The sequence below is a fragment of the Triturus cristatus genome, chromosome 8 (assembly GCF_964204655.1).
Source record: "Triturus cristatus chromosome 8, aTriCri1.1, whole genome shotgun sequence".
Lineage (NCBI taxonomy): Eukaryota > Metazoa > Chordata > Amphibia > Caudata > Salamandridae > Triturus > Triturus cristatus.
In genome coordinates, this window is record NC_140591.1 from 291,317,422 (window position 1) to 291,331,729 (window position 14,308).

Below are 14,308 nucleotides of genomic sequence, written 5' to 3' on the forward strand. Positions count from 1 at the left end.
TTCGTTCTGCTAACCTACAGGAGAGTTTTATTTCCTTCAGTTGTTCCGTAAACCAGGGTGCAGTTCTAGGTTTGAATTTAACTTTCGTGAGGGGGGCTATTTTATTGAGTGCAGATGTTACCGCTCCCTCAAGAGAGGTTGCAGCCAGGTCTATGTTATCTGCTTAACATTTAGGTGGAGGATTAAAATGAGTTGAGAAGGTGAGAGTCACTTTTCGCCATGTTCTAAGCTTCTTAATTTCATTTTTTACCTCACGTTTACTTTTATGGACTATGATGGTAAATTTCAATAGTTCATGGTCTTTCCATAATAACGGGGATGGAGGCACTACCATGATACCCGTGGAGTTCGTAAAAATTAGATCGAGTGTATGACCTGCGTAGTGAGTGGGTCTATCCACCAGTTGTGAAAGTCCAAGTGAGCTCATATTCGTAATGAGCTGATAAGTGTCTGGGTTGGATAGGATCACAGCCTGGTGGTTAAAGTCACCTATCAGAATAAAAATGTCAGAAGCTAGCACATGTGGTGCGATATTCTCCAGCAGCTTATGTGAGAAATCCTTTTTTGGACCGGGTGGTCTATATACAAAGGCTCCTCTCCAGGTAGTCTGGGAGAGGCTATCAATTCTAAAAATGCATATTTTGAGTTGATCTGTGCTATTTGATTCTAAAGTAGTGACAGTCAAAGTGGATATTGTGGCAATTAACAAACCACCTCCTCTTTTTCCCTTCCTATCTACTCTGGTTATTTTATATTGGGGTGGGAAGACGATTTTCACATCTGTGGGGGAGTGTTCATGTAGCCAGGATTCTGTTAATCCAGCTCATCAATTAACGATAATTAGTGTAGGGGAGTCTGTATATGAAAGAAACACGTTTGTTAGATTCCTTACCTTAGAATATCCCCAGGCGTCAGGCTGAATCCGGAAAGATTTTTCATCAGCAGTACCCCTGCGCGTCGGTAAGCGTCGTCTGCGGCTCCGCGTCTGTCGTCGTGATCACCGGGATGACGTCGTCGGAGTACTTAGACGCCGCCCTCGCGCGCTGACGTCAGTTCTTCTTTTCTCCGCGCCAGCAAGTGCAGATCCGGGAAGGGCGTACCCTTAGTCATTTTTTGACTGACTTTTTGGACATTTTGTCTATCTTTTTCGAGTCAACTTAGACTCATGGTGCCGGTAGGGATGCCCAGGTCCAGGCCGTGTGACGTCTGTCACTGACTGATGCTGGTTACCGACCCCCACCATCGGTGTCTCTACTGTCTTGGGGCCGACCACGATGTCAAGTTGTGCCCCGACTGCCAGGCCTTGATGTCAAAAGCTAGACGGGAGCGGTCCTGCAAGCTCCTCGAGATCCAGCAGTCGGCACTGCGCCACTCGAGGTCCTGGTCGAGGAGGAAGTCGAGGGGCCGGTCGCGGAGCCGCAGTCATCACCGCTCGTCGGGATCCAAGTCCTCGCACTCAGGTAAGTCGAGGCATGACAAAAAAAAGTCGAAGAAGCGACATCGCTCTTCTGACTCCCCTCGTCGGTCCCGCGGCTCAGCCGAGGGTTTGGGTGGCACCACCCGCGCGGCTCCGCCGGAGCAGCACGAGTCACATCAGGCCCCACACCCTCCGGTCCCTGGGCTACATGCGACTCCGGGCGAGATTCGAGACTTCCTCGTGGCCATGAGGACTCTCTTCCCGCCGTCGAGGCCTGCCGGTGCGCCTCCGGGCCCCGCAGGTCTGTCTGGGGGTCCTAGCGAGCCGGCGGCTTAGGCGCCGTCGTCGACTTCGGTCCTGACGCCGCAGGCCCCCGTGGGATCCAGGCCTGGATCCTGGTTGACGCCAGTTGACCTCATGACTCCTCCGCTGGCGCCGACCCCATGGTGTCGCTCCCGGCGCCGTTCTCGGATGACACCGTCCCTGGTTTCGGTCCGGCGCCAGTCGGCGCCGTCTCCAGCGTCGATGTGTGAGCCTTTCGCCTATTACCCGGCTCCGTTATTTCTGCCTGATTACCAGGACATGGATGAAGGGGAGGACTGGGAGGGGTCTGAGGACCCTATGGCACAGCAGTGCCGGTTAAGTCAGGACTGGGCAGATGAGCTGGGGGAGGCCAGTGATCTAGACACTTCGCCTGACACTGGTTTCGTGTCTCCTCCGTCCGTGGCTACGGAGGAGGGTGCTACTTATGCTTTGGTGCTGCGCAAGTGGAACTCCCTGCAGCGGCCGTGAGGGCTAACCTCCTCACTGAGGTGCTTCAACCGCCAGTAAGCTCTTCGGAGCCTCTGCTGCAGTTTAATGAGGCCCTCACCGACGTTCTGATGGGCACTTGGTCCAAGCCCTCCACAGTCTCTCCTGTGGTTCGGAACGTGGCCCGGCGTTACCACCCAGCTCCGGACGACCCCTGCTTTCTGTCCGTACACCCCACCCCTGAAAGTCTGGTTATCCAGGCCTCCACGTCCCAAACCGCCTTCCTGTCCGCACCTCTGAACTGGGAATCCAAAAGGATGGAACAGTTTGGCAAGAAACTGTTTTCCCTCACTCAGTCTTGGGCTGCGGTCCATTAATACCGCATGCCTTTTGGACCGCTACACCCACTCTCTGTGGGATACGGTGGTGGACGTGCTGCCCCAGTGTCCAGAGGAGGCCAGGACACTGCTCGCCCAGGCCTTTGCTGAGTGGCGTGATGCCGCACGGTATTCCATTAGATGTGGACTTGACACCACGGACTCGCTGGGCAGAGCTATTGCAACGATGGTGGCGATTCGTCGTCACGCCTGGCTGAGGTCCACAAACTTTTCAGGGGATGTCCAGAGCACTCTCATGGACATGCCCTTTGATGGCCGTCGCCTTTTTGGCGACAAAGCAGATAGCGTGCTGGAGCGCTTTAAGGACTCCAGGGCTACGGCCAAGTCCTTGTGTCTGTCGGCCCAGCGGCAGCAAAATTCTTCTTTTCGCCCCTTTCGTGGCCAAGGAAGGGGCGCATCCGCACGTTCGTCCAGCCACAGGCCGCAGAACCAGCCTCAGCGCGGTCACGGACGTGGATTCCGCCGTGGCGGAGCAGGGAGACAGAGAGCTGGTCAGTCCACATCTGCTCCCGCAGCATCTGCCTCAAAGCCTTCCTAGTCCGAGTTTTCAGGCCCATTCCACACCAGTGAGAGGCAGAGTTCGCCATTGTAGGAGAGTAGGGTCTGCTTTCTATGTTCACCCCCACTTTTTTCTTTTGCTTCACTGGTTTTCGACTTAGATGTGGCTGTGGGCCTTCTAATCAGACCCACAGCCCAGCTGTTCTCTCTCTAAATTCACTATGCACTTTGAGTGCACAACCCAATTGGTAAGGATCACCTTTTTGGACCCTGTACAGTGTACCTTAGGTCCCCAGGGCATAGGTGTACCCTAGGCCTACCAGGGGCTGCAGCATGTATTATGCCAAACCTGGCTGGCCTTTCATTATGACACAACTGGCTGATCACTCAGCTGGGGCAAGGTCGTGTAATCACCCCTTTCTTAGGTGTAGTATTCCTATTCATACCTTATATATAGACACATCGGTAACCTATCAGTCACTCTTATGGCAGGCCTTAACAATCCTGAAGGCAGAGTGCTTGGTAACATGTGAGATGGTGCTCTAGCATGAGCTGAGCCTGTCTGCAGCTTTCGGAACCATGTCCTTATAGCTGTTCTATGATATCGTCTACCATATACTCTTAAAGTGCCTTATAATCCTCGCGGTTATGGTAACTATGGTTTGGCTTTATCAAAACATGTCGTGTACGGTGTTTAACACTTTAGAATACTACCCCCACACCATTTCTGGCGGTGAGGATAGTATTCCTCCCTTCTAGAGGGAGAAGACCTGTTGAAGACCTACTACCCGGTTAAAGTTAACCAGAGCCCCAGCGTCACAAAATGGACGCTGCTGCCACAGACGCGAGTCTGAACTCCTGCTGCTGGGAGACCTTCCAGCGAGGGAGGCTTGGACAATAGATTTCCTGCCTTGGGAGGTGCTAGCACCACCCTAGACAGGCCTTAGTGTATTGGGGCAGGGAGGGATGAATGAAACGAGACACCGCTTCGGGCACACAAGGTGTCCCATGCATAGTCCAGTTCAAACCGGTGCTGGCGCACTCCAGCCCCAGTCCTGCCGCGAAACTGGACAAAGGGAAGGGGGTGTAACCACCCCCCTCCCTGGTCCCACCCATAGGAGGGACCTAGCAGGTAACCCAGCCCCCCAGATTAGTATACGAGAGGGAGCTGAGACCCTAGGACTTTAGATTATCCTGAACCTGCATCTTGAACAGAAACTCTGGATCTTCGACGTTCTACTACGGAAGAAGACTGAAGAATCTCCCTTGTGGCCAAGGAGTGACAACCCTGGGCAACTAGGTACCATCCAGCGACCGCTGCTTGCTTTGCAACTGATCCTACGAGGGACGACTGCAGAGACTGACCAGCGCCGTGACTTCCAGACACCTCTGAACCAGATCCACATCTACAGCAAAGCTGAGACCCGTGGAGGCAACGAGGGACGTGGGACCGGCGACTTGGGAAAAGTGGCTAGTAACTGACTAGCACGACTTCTGAGGCTTCCTCGAGGCTGTGCTTGGGGAATTGAGAAGCCCCAATCCCGAGCACCATGTGCAAAGAAGATCAGCTCCCCACACTTCACGTGTTCTGCGTGGGGCCCTTCTGCACCTCTGCACCTGAGTTGCTCGACGTGTTGTCCGGGTGCTGGCCCGTTGGCTAGTGACCTCTGTGACGACGAACCTTCAATTTTGCCTTGCTGGTCCGGCTCCTCCAGACTGGCACCTGCTCCCCTGTGAAAGGGAGGCACCCCAGACCTTCCTGGTCTGCGACAGAAGCAAGTCCTCCATCCTGCGTGGGTTACGCTTGCCAAGGCTTGTTGGGCCCTAACTCGACATCAACGCCGCCGACAGCAAGAGCCTTCGTGGGACAGCTCGCCTCCTGGTTCTGGTCGTCCTCGACGCCTCCTGGTACCCGTGGCTGCTGTGGCAAGCTTCACCTGCATCTTCACGACATCGCCTGGTTCCTGGCTGGTGACCTAGACTCTGTCCCCTCTGCTTGCAGGTATCCTCCTTCCTGATTCCATCCTTGGAATTCACCGGACACTCTTCACTGACTGCCTGTCAGCAACTTTCTTCAGGCATCCATAGGAGTCGACGACGAAACCTGACGCAAGTTCACACCTATGCACCCGCAGCCCCTGGGCTAGGTAACTTGAGTACTCCGATGCTCACAAGGGTATTGACTATCCAAGTGTCTAGTTTCCAAGTCTCTAACTCCTAGTTCCTTCCAAAGTGTCCTAAAACTCTTAATTTCTAAAGACTACTATTTCTATCGACTTTAACGCATTACGCGTGAGTGTTTCCACTCTGCACCTGAATCCCGTGGGCCTCCCACTGCCTAGCAACTGATAGGATAGTGTAGCCCCAGCGATTCCCTAGGCCTAGGCCTATCCTGTGTTTGTGACAGTGGTTCTTATACCACTTACTTAGTATATGGTTTGCGTGGCCCCTAGGGCCTAACTGTATTACTTACCTGTGTGACTTATGTATGCTTAAATAAGACTGTGTTGTACTTACCTCGAATCTCATAAAGAGTGCTGAGGGTGTTTTGACTAGAATAAATACATTCTATTTGTATAATATGTCTGTTGTGGTGTCCTTTCATTTGGTATTCAAGGTGTTGCAAATGGTATAACAGCTAGCTTCACATGCCATACAGAGTTTAGCCTAAGACTGCTCTTGTCCATGCTACCACTAGGATAGCTGGTCTATAAGGTTGACTTTACAACCAATCACCATAAGGGTTGTTTGGATTGATACAAGGTGTACACTAGAACTAGTGACATCATATATCAGGCCAAGTTCTCACAGCCATCACCTGCTCCACTGGGGTACCATCACTTCAGACAGATGGGCGCTGCAAATCGTCCGAAGGGGCTACTCCCTCCCCTTCGAGGCGACCCCTCCAGCTAAGCCACCGCAGTACCACCGCATGTCGGGGGATCACTTGCAACTTCTGCAGGAGGGAGTTACGGCCCTCTTGGCCAAGGGGGCCATCGAGCACGTTCCTGGCCCAGAAGTAGGACGGGGTTGTTACTCCCACTACTTTCTGGTTCCCAAGAAGGGCAAAGGGGGCCTACGCCCTTTCTTGGACCTCAGGAGCGCCAACACCTTCCTCCGGAAGGAGAAGTTCAAGATGCTGACTTTAGCTCAGGTTCTGGCTGTCCTAGACCCTGGAGACTGGATGGTAGCATTGGACTTGCAGGACACTTATTTCCACATCCCCGTCCTGCCGACCCACTGGCGTTACCTGCGGTTCACGGTAGGCCACGAGCACTTTCAGTTTACCGTGCTCCCCTTCGGCCTCACCAGTGCCCCTCGGGTGTTCACGAAAGTGATGGCGGTGGTCGCAGCTCATCTGCGCAGATTAGGGGTTCCAGTCTTCCCCTATCTCGACGACTGGTTGTTGAAGGCGGGCTCGCCCCGAACAGTAGTCTCCCACCTCCAGACTACGGCCGACCTCCTGCATTCGCTGGGGTTCTCCATCAACGTGACAGTCGCATCTGAGTCCCTCCCAGAAGCTCCTCTTCATCTGAGCGGTTCTGGACTCTGTTCGGTTCTATCCTCCCGAACAGCGGGTTCAGGATATTCAGGCTCTGATTCAGATCTTTCAGGCTTTATCCCGAGTTTCGGTCAGGATGGCCCTACGGCTGCTGGGTCTGATGGCCTTTTGCATCCTGCTGGTACATCATGCCAGGTGGCAGATGCGGGCTCTGCAGTGGGATCTGAAGTTCCAGTGGGCTCAACATCAGGGCAACCTGTCGGACCACGTCCTGATCTCGGAGGGCACTGCAAGACAGTTGCAGTGGTGGCTCACGGACCGCGATTGGGTCAGTGACAGATCCCTCTCCCTACCCCAGCTGGAGCATGTAGTGGTGACGGATGTGTCCCTCCTGGGATGGGGGGGGCCACATGGGAGAGGCGAAGATCAGAGACCTCTGGTCTCCGGCGGAGTCTGGGCTCCATATCAACCTATTGGAGCTGCGGGCAATCCAACTTGCACTGAAGGCATTGCTTCCCTCTGTCCGGGGAAGTGTAGTGCAGGTGTTCACGGATAACACCGCCGCCATGTGGTATTGCAACAAACAGGGCGGGGTGGGGTTGTGGACCCTTTGTCGGCTCTGCACCTCTGGACATGGCTGGAACATCAGGGCATCACCCTGGTGGTTCAACACCTGGCTGGCTCTCTGAACGCCAGAGCGGACAAACTCAGCCGTCAGTGCATGATGGATCACAAGTGGCGTCGGAACTCGGACGTGGCGCAAGGTCTCTTCCGGCAGTGGGGAGAGCCTTGGTTAGATCTATTCGACACCGAAGAGAACACGCAATGTCATCAGTTCTGCGCGTTGGAATTTCCAAGGCGGCACTCGCTCGGAGACGCTTTTCGTCGCGAGTGGAGTTGCGGTCTGTTATACGCCTTTCCGCCTATACCACTTCTGCCCAGAGTGCTGAAGATCATCAGGCGCGATTGAGTAGCTCGGGATACCAGTATCTACGTGCCCAGTCGGTCAATCAATCCCCTGATTCGACTGCCACTTCAGGAGGACCTTCTGTCGCAGCAGCAGGGGACGGTCCTCCACCCGAACCTGTCCAGCCTCCACCTCCTTGCGTGGAGATTGAGCGGCGGCAGTTGATGCCATTTGCCTTGCCTCCTGAAGTCTGTGATGTCATTCTGGCAGCCAGCCGTCCCTCCGCTAAAACGGTATACGCCTGCAGGTGGAACAAATTTGTGGCATGGTGCACAGCAAAGGCTGTGGATCCCCTTTCAACCCCTCTTTCTGAGGTTCTCCTCTTTCTTCTTTCCCTGGCCCAGCAGGGCTCTGCTCTGGGCACCATCAAGGGATATCTTTCAGCTGTTTCAGCCTTCTTGAGGCTTCCTGATCAGCCTTCTCTTTTCAAGTCTGCTGTTGTCAATAGATTCTTGAAAGGCATTACTCACATGTTTCCTCCTGTTCCCTTTGTAATGCCTCAGTTGGACTTGAATCTGGTGTTAACTTACCTGATGTGCGCTCCATTTGAGACACTTCATAACTGTCCTCTTCGTCTTCTGACTCTCAAGACTGATTTCCTGGTTGCCATCACCTCTGTCAGAAGAGTGAGTGAGCTCCAGGCTCTTTCTTCTATACCTCCTTTCCTCTGTCCATCAGGACAAGGTTGTTCTGAGGACTCGCCCTTCTTTTCTTCCTAAGGTGGTTACTGCCTTTCACATCGGGCAATCCATTACCTTACCCACCTTCTCTCCGCCTCCGCATCCCTCGAAAGAGGAAGAGAGGCTCCACCGTCTGGACCCAAAATGTGCGCTCTCCTTTTATCTGGATCGCACAAAACCGTTCCGGATGGACGACCAACTCTTTGTTGGCTACGTGGGCGCTAAGAATTGGCGGGCGGTGCACAAACGAACCATCTCTCGGTGGGTGGTTTTGTGTATCTGAAAGAAACACGTTAGTTAGATTCCTCACCTTAGAATATCCCCAGGCGTCAGACTGGATCCGGAAGATTTTTCGTCAGCAATACCCCTTGCGCGTCGCTAGGCGTCGTCTGCGGCTCCGCGTCAGTCGTCGGCGTCGTGCGCCGGAATGACGTCGTCGGAGTACTTAGACGCCGCCCTCGCGCGCTGACGTCAGTTCTTCTTTTTTCCGCGCCAGTAAGCGCAGATCCGGGAGAGCTACCCCTTTTAGTCTTTTTTGACTAAATCTTTTTGATCATTTTTGATCCCTTGTCTGTCGACATCTGATGCCGGTAGGATGCCTGGGTTCAAGGCTTGCGAGGATTGCCATCGACTGATGTCGGTGACCGATCACCACCGCCGGTCCTCTACTGTTTAGGCCCCGACCACGACGCGGAGTCGTGCTCCGATTGCCAGGCCCTGACTTCGAAGGCTAGGCGGGAGCGGTCCCGCAAGCTTCTCGAGCTTCGCCACTCGGCTCCGCGTCGTGCGCGATCCCGGTCCAGGAGGAGGTCCAAGGATCGCTCGCGGAGCCATAGCCGACGCCACCATCGATCGTCGGGCTCCAAGTCGTCGGGTAAGTCCAAACACTCTAAGAAGTCCAAGAGACGACATCGCTCTTCGGACTCCCCTCGCCGGTCGCACGACTCGGCCGAGGGCCCGGGTGGTTCCACCCCCGCGGCTCCGTCGGAGCCGCAGGCGCCGCGCACGTCCCCATACCCTCCGGTCCCTGGGACTGACGCGACGCCGGCGGAGGTCAGTGCCTTCCTCTCGGCCATGAGGAAACTGGCCCCGCCGTCGACGCCCGCTGGCGCGCCTTCGGGCCCCGCGGATTCGACTGGGCGACCTTGCGGGCCGGTGGCTCCAGCCCCGGCGCCGTCGGGGACTTCGGTCCCGGCGCCGTCGGGGACTTCGGTCCCGACGCCGCAGGTCCCCGCGGGGCCCATGCCTGGGCCCCCGTCGACGCCGGTTGACCTAGTCACGCCTCCTCCGCCGGCGCCGACGCCTGAACCACCGACGCTGACGCCGTCACCGGCGCCGCCGACGCCTTCGGCGCCGGACGGCGTCGATCCCCAGTTTAGCCCTGGTCCGGACCCGACGCCGCGTCCGGCGCCGCTTGAGACCTATCATCTCTACCGTCCGGCTCCGATCATTCCTCCTGTTTATCAGGAATCGGAAGACGGGGGCGACTGGGAGGGGTACGAGGACCCTATGGCTGTTCAGTCGCAGCTTTCACAGGACTGGGCAGATGAACTGGGGGAGGCCAGTGGGCTGGACACCTCGCCGGACACTGGATTCACTTCTCCGACTGTGGCTTCGGAGGAGGGTGCAGCATTTTCTGTGGTGCTGCGCAAGGCGGCCGCAGCCCTTGGGCTCGAGCTGCCTGCCGTGGCTGTGAGGACTAACATCCTCACTGAGGTGCTTCAAACTGCAGCAAGCTCCACTGAGCCTCTGCTGCCGTTCAATGAGGCCCTCACTGACGTTCTGCAGGGCACCTGGTCCAAGCCCTCCACAGTTCCTCCTGTGGATAGGAACGTTGCCAGGCGCCACCGCCCTGCTCCGGGCGACCCCAGTTTCCTGTCCCAACACCCCACCCCCGAGAGCCTGGTTATCCAGGCCTCTACCTCCCAATCCTCCTTCCCGACCGCTCCGCCGGACCGGGATTCCAAGAGACTCGAGCAGTTTGGCAAGAAACTGTTCTCGTCCCTTAGCTTGGGCCTGCGGTCTTTGAACACCGCATGTCTCTTGGACCGTTATTCCCATTCTCTGTGGGATACGGTGGAGGACGTGCTGCCCCTGTGTCTGGAGGAGGTCCAGACACGTCTTACCCAGGCTTTGGCCGATGGGAGGGATGCAGCACGGCACGCCATACGATGTGGGCTTGACACAACGGACTCGCTGGGTAGGGCGATTTCCACCACGGTGGCGCTCCGCCGCCACGCCTGGATGCGGTCCACGTCATTTTCCGGGGATGTCCAGAACACCCTCATGGACATGCCCTTTGATGGCACTCGCCTGTTTGGTGAGAAGGCGGACAGTGCGGTGAACCGCTTTAAGGACTCCCGGGCTACGGCCAAGTCCTTGGGCCTCTCGGCTCCGCGGGCACACACCTCCGCTTTTCGCCCCTTTCGTGGCCAAGGAAGGGGCGCCTCCTCACGTACGCCTAGCCACCAGCCGCAGAACCAACCTGCGCGCGGACGTGGTTTCCGCCGTGGCGGATCTGGAGGACGACGTGGTCAGCCCACATCCACCCCGGCAGCATCCGCCTCAAAGCCTTCCTAGTCCGAGCTTTCAGGCCCATTCCTCGCCAGTGGGCGGCAGAGTTCGCCATCACCTGCTCCACTGGCGGTCCATCACATTGGACAGGTGGGTGCTGCAAATCGTCCGAAGGGGCTACTCCCTCCCCTTCGAGACGACCCCTCCAGCCATGCCACCACAGCACCACCGTATCTCGGGGGATCATTTGAATCTTCTCCACGAGGACGTTTCGGCCCTCTTGGCCAAGGGGGCCGTCGAGCGCGTTCCGAGCCCAGAAGTAGGTCGTGGTTGTTATTCCCACTACTTTCTGGTTCCCAAGAAGGGCAAGGGGGGGGCCTGCGCCCTATCTTGGACCTTCGGAACGTCAATGCCTTCCTCCGGAAGGAAAGGTTCAAGATGCTAACTTTGGCTCAGGTTCTAGCTGCCCTAGACCCTGGAGACTGGATGGTTGCGTTGGACTTGCAGGACGCTTATTTCCACATCCCCGTCCTGACGGCCCACCGGCGTTACCTGCGGTTCACGGTGGGCCAAGAGCACTTTCAGTTTACCGTGCTCCCCTTCGGCCTCACCAGTGCCCCTCGGGTGTTCACGAAAGTGATGGCGGTGGTCGCAGCTCATCTGCGCAGATCAGGGGTTCCAGTCTTCCCCTATCTCGACGACTGGTTGTTGAAGGCGGGCTCGCCCCAGACAGTCGTCTCCCACCTCCAGACTACGGTGGATCTCCTGCATTTGCTGGGATTTTCCATCAACGTGCCGAAGTCACACCTGAGTCCCTCTCAGAAGCTCCTCTTCATCGGAGCGGTTCTCGATTCGGCGCAGTTCCGTGTCTATCCTCCGGAACAGCGGGTCCGGGATATTCAGGCCCTGATTCCCATCTTCCGGCCTCTATCCTGGGTTTCGGTCAGGTTAGTGTTGCGGCTTCTGGGGCTGATGGCCTCCTGCATCCTACTAGTGCATCACGCCAGACGGCGCATGCGGGCTCTGCAGTGGGACCTAAAGTTTCAGTGGGCCCAGCATCACGGAAACCTGTCCGACCATGTCTTGATCTCGGAGGGCACTGCGAAGCAGTTGCAGTGGTGGCTCACGGACCGCGATTGGGTCACGGGCAGGAGCCTCTCCCTTCCCCAACCGGAGCATGTCGTAGTGACGGATGCGTCCCTTCTGGGTTGGGGTGGCCATATGGGAGAGGCGGAGATCAGAGGCCTCTGGTCTCCGGCGGAGTCTCGTCTCCACATCAACCTGTTGGAGTTGAGAGCGATCCGGCTTGCACTGAAAGCCTTCCTTCCCTCTGTCAGGGGAAGTGTCGTGCAGGTGTTCACGGACAACACCACCGCCATGTGGTATTGCAACAAACAGGGCGGGGTGGGGTCGTGGACCCTTTGTCAGGAGGCTCTCCGCCTCTGGACATGGCTGGAACACCAGGGCGTCACCGTAGTGGTTCAACATCTGGCGGGCTCTCTGAACGCCAGAGCAGACGAACTCAGCCGCCGGTGCATGATGGATCACGAATGGCGTCTGAACTCCGAGGTGGCGCAAGGTCTCTTTCAGCAGTGGGGAGAGCCTTGGTTAGATCTATTCGCCACCGAAGAGAACGCGCAATGTCAGCAGTTCTGCACGTTGGAATTTCCAAGGCGGCACTCGCTCGGCGACGCTTTTCGTCACGAGTGGAGTTGCGGTCTGTTGTACGCCTTTCCGCCTATACCACTTCTGCCCAGAGTGCTGAAGAAGATCAAGCGCGACCGGGCCCAAGTCATCTTGGTGGCTCCGGACTGGGCACGAAGGTACTGGTATCCCGAGCTACTCAGTATGTTGACCGATCCTCCGATACGTCTGCCCCTTCGGGAGGATCTTCTGTCGCAGCAGCAGGGGACGGTCCTCCACCCGAACCTGTCCTGCCTCCACCTCCATGCGTGGAGATTGAGCGGCGGCAGTTGATGCCTTTTGACTTGCCTCCTGAAGTCTGTGATATCATTCTGGCAGCCAGGCGTCCCTCCACAAAGACGGTATACGCCTGCCGGTGGAACAAATTTGTGGCATGGTGCACAGCAAAGGCTGTGGATCCCCTTTCCGCCCCTCTTTCTGAGGTTCTCCTCTTTCTTCTTTCTTTGGCCCGGCAGGGCTCTGCCCTGGGCACCCTGAAAGGTTATCTTGCTGCCATCTCTGCCTTCTTGCGGCTTCCTGATCAGCCTTCTCTTTTCAAGTCCCCTGTAGTTACACGCTTTCTAAAGGGCATTACTCACACGTTTCCTCCTGTTCCGTTTGTAATGCCTCAGTGGGACTTGAATCTTGTCTTGACATTCCTGATGTGCGCTCCCTTTGAGCCTCTTCACAATTGTCCTCTTCGTCTTCTAACTCTTAAGACTGCTTTTCTGGTAGCCATCACCTCGGCTAGACGGGTGAGTGAGCTCCAGGCTTTATCATCAAAGCCTCCTTTTCTCTCTGTTCATCCGGACAAGGTTGTCCTTCGGCCTCGTCCTTCCTTTCTCCCGAAAGTGGTGACTCCATTTCATCTTGGGCAGTCTGTCACATTGCCCACCTTCTTTCCGCCTCCGCATCCTTCCAAAGAGGAGGAGAGGCTCCACCGTCTGGACCCAAAACGTGCGCTCTCCTTTTATCTGGACCGCACAAAGCAGTTCCGGGTGGACGACCAACTTTTCGTTGGATGCGTGGGTGCTAAGAAGGGGAAAGCTGTGCACAAACGGACCATGTCTCGGTGGGTCGTTTTGTGCATCAAAATTTGTTATTCCTTGGCAAAAAAGGACCCTCCTGTTGGGCTGCGCGCCCATTCTACTCAGGCCACAGCGGCTACTACTGCTTTGGGACGGGGAGTCCCCTTGCAGGACATCTGTCAGGCGGTAACGTGGGCTTCGCTACACACGTTTGCCAGGCATTATTGCCTAGACAGCCAAGTCCGGAGGGATGGCTTCTTTGGCCGTTCTGTCCTCCAGGACTTTCTGGTGTGATCTTGGTTCGCAGACCCACCACCGGGGATGGTATTGCTTGGGTATCTATTCTAAGGTGAGGAATCTAACTAACGTGTTTCTTTCAGATGAACAAGTTACTTACCTTCGGTAACGATGTATCTGTAAGAAACATTAGTTAGTTAGATTCCTCACCGACCCACCCATCCTCCCCGTTCTGCGAACTGACATCTAGGGTTAAGGTTATCCTTTTCAGGCCCCTAGATTTTATTTTTGGCACCAGTGTCGGTCTTTGCATGGCTCTGCGTTCCTGGCGCGGAAAGCTATGTACAAGAACTGACGTCAGCGCGCGAGGGCGGCGTCTAAGTACTCCGACGTCATTCCGGCGCACGACGCCGACGACGGACGCGGAGCCGCAGACGACGCCTAGCGACGCGCAAGGGGTATTGCTGACGAAAAATCTTCCGGATCCAGTCTGACGCCTGGGGATATTCTAAGGTGAGGAATCTAACTAACTAATGTTTCTTACAGATACATCGTTACCGAAGGTAAGTAACTTGTTCATCAAGGCCGGTTACTCCTTAGCTAAGAAGGAACCTCCTGTAGGGCTGAGGCCCAT

At 56.1% G+C, this 14,308-nt stretch overlaps 1 protein-coding gene across 1 annotated transcript in view; it reads left to right on the forward strand.

The window, feature by feature from the left end:
* RNF17 (ring finger protein 17) overlaps window positions 1–14,308 on the forward strand; it is a 2,644,767-nt gene that overhangs the window by 998,095 nt on the left and 1,632,364 nt on the right. The window lies entirely within an intron of this gene.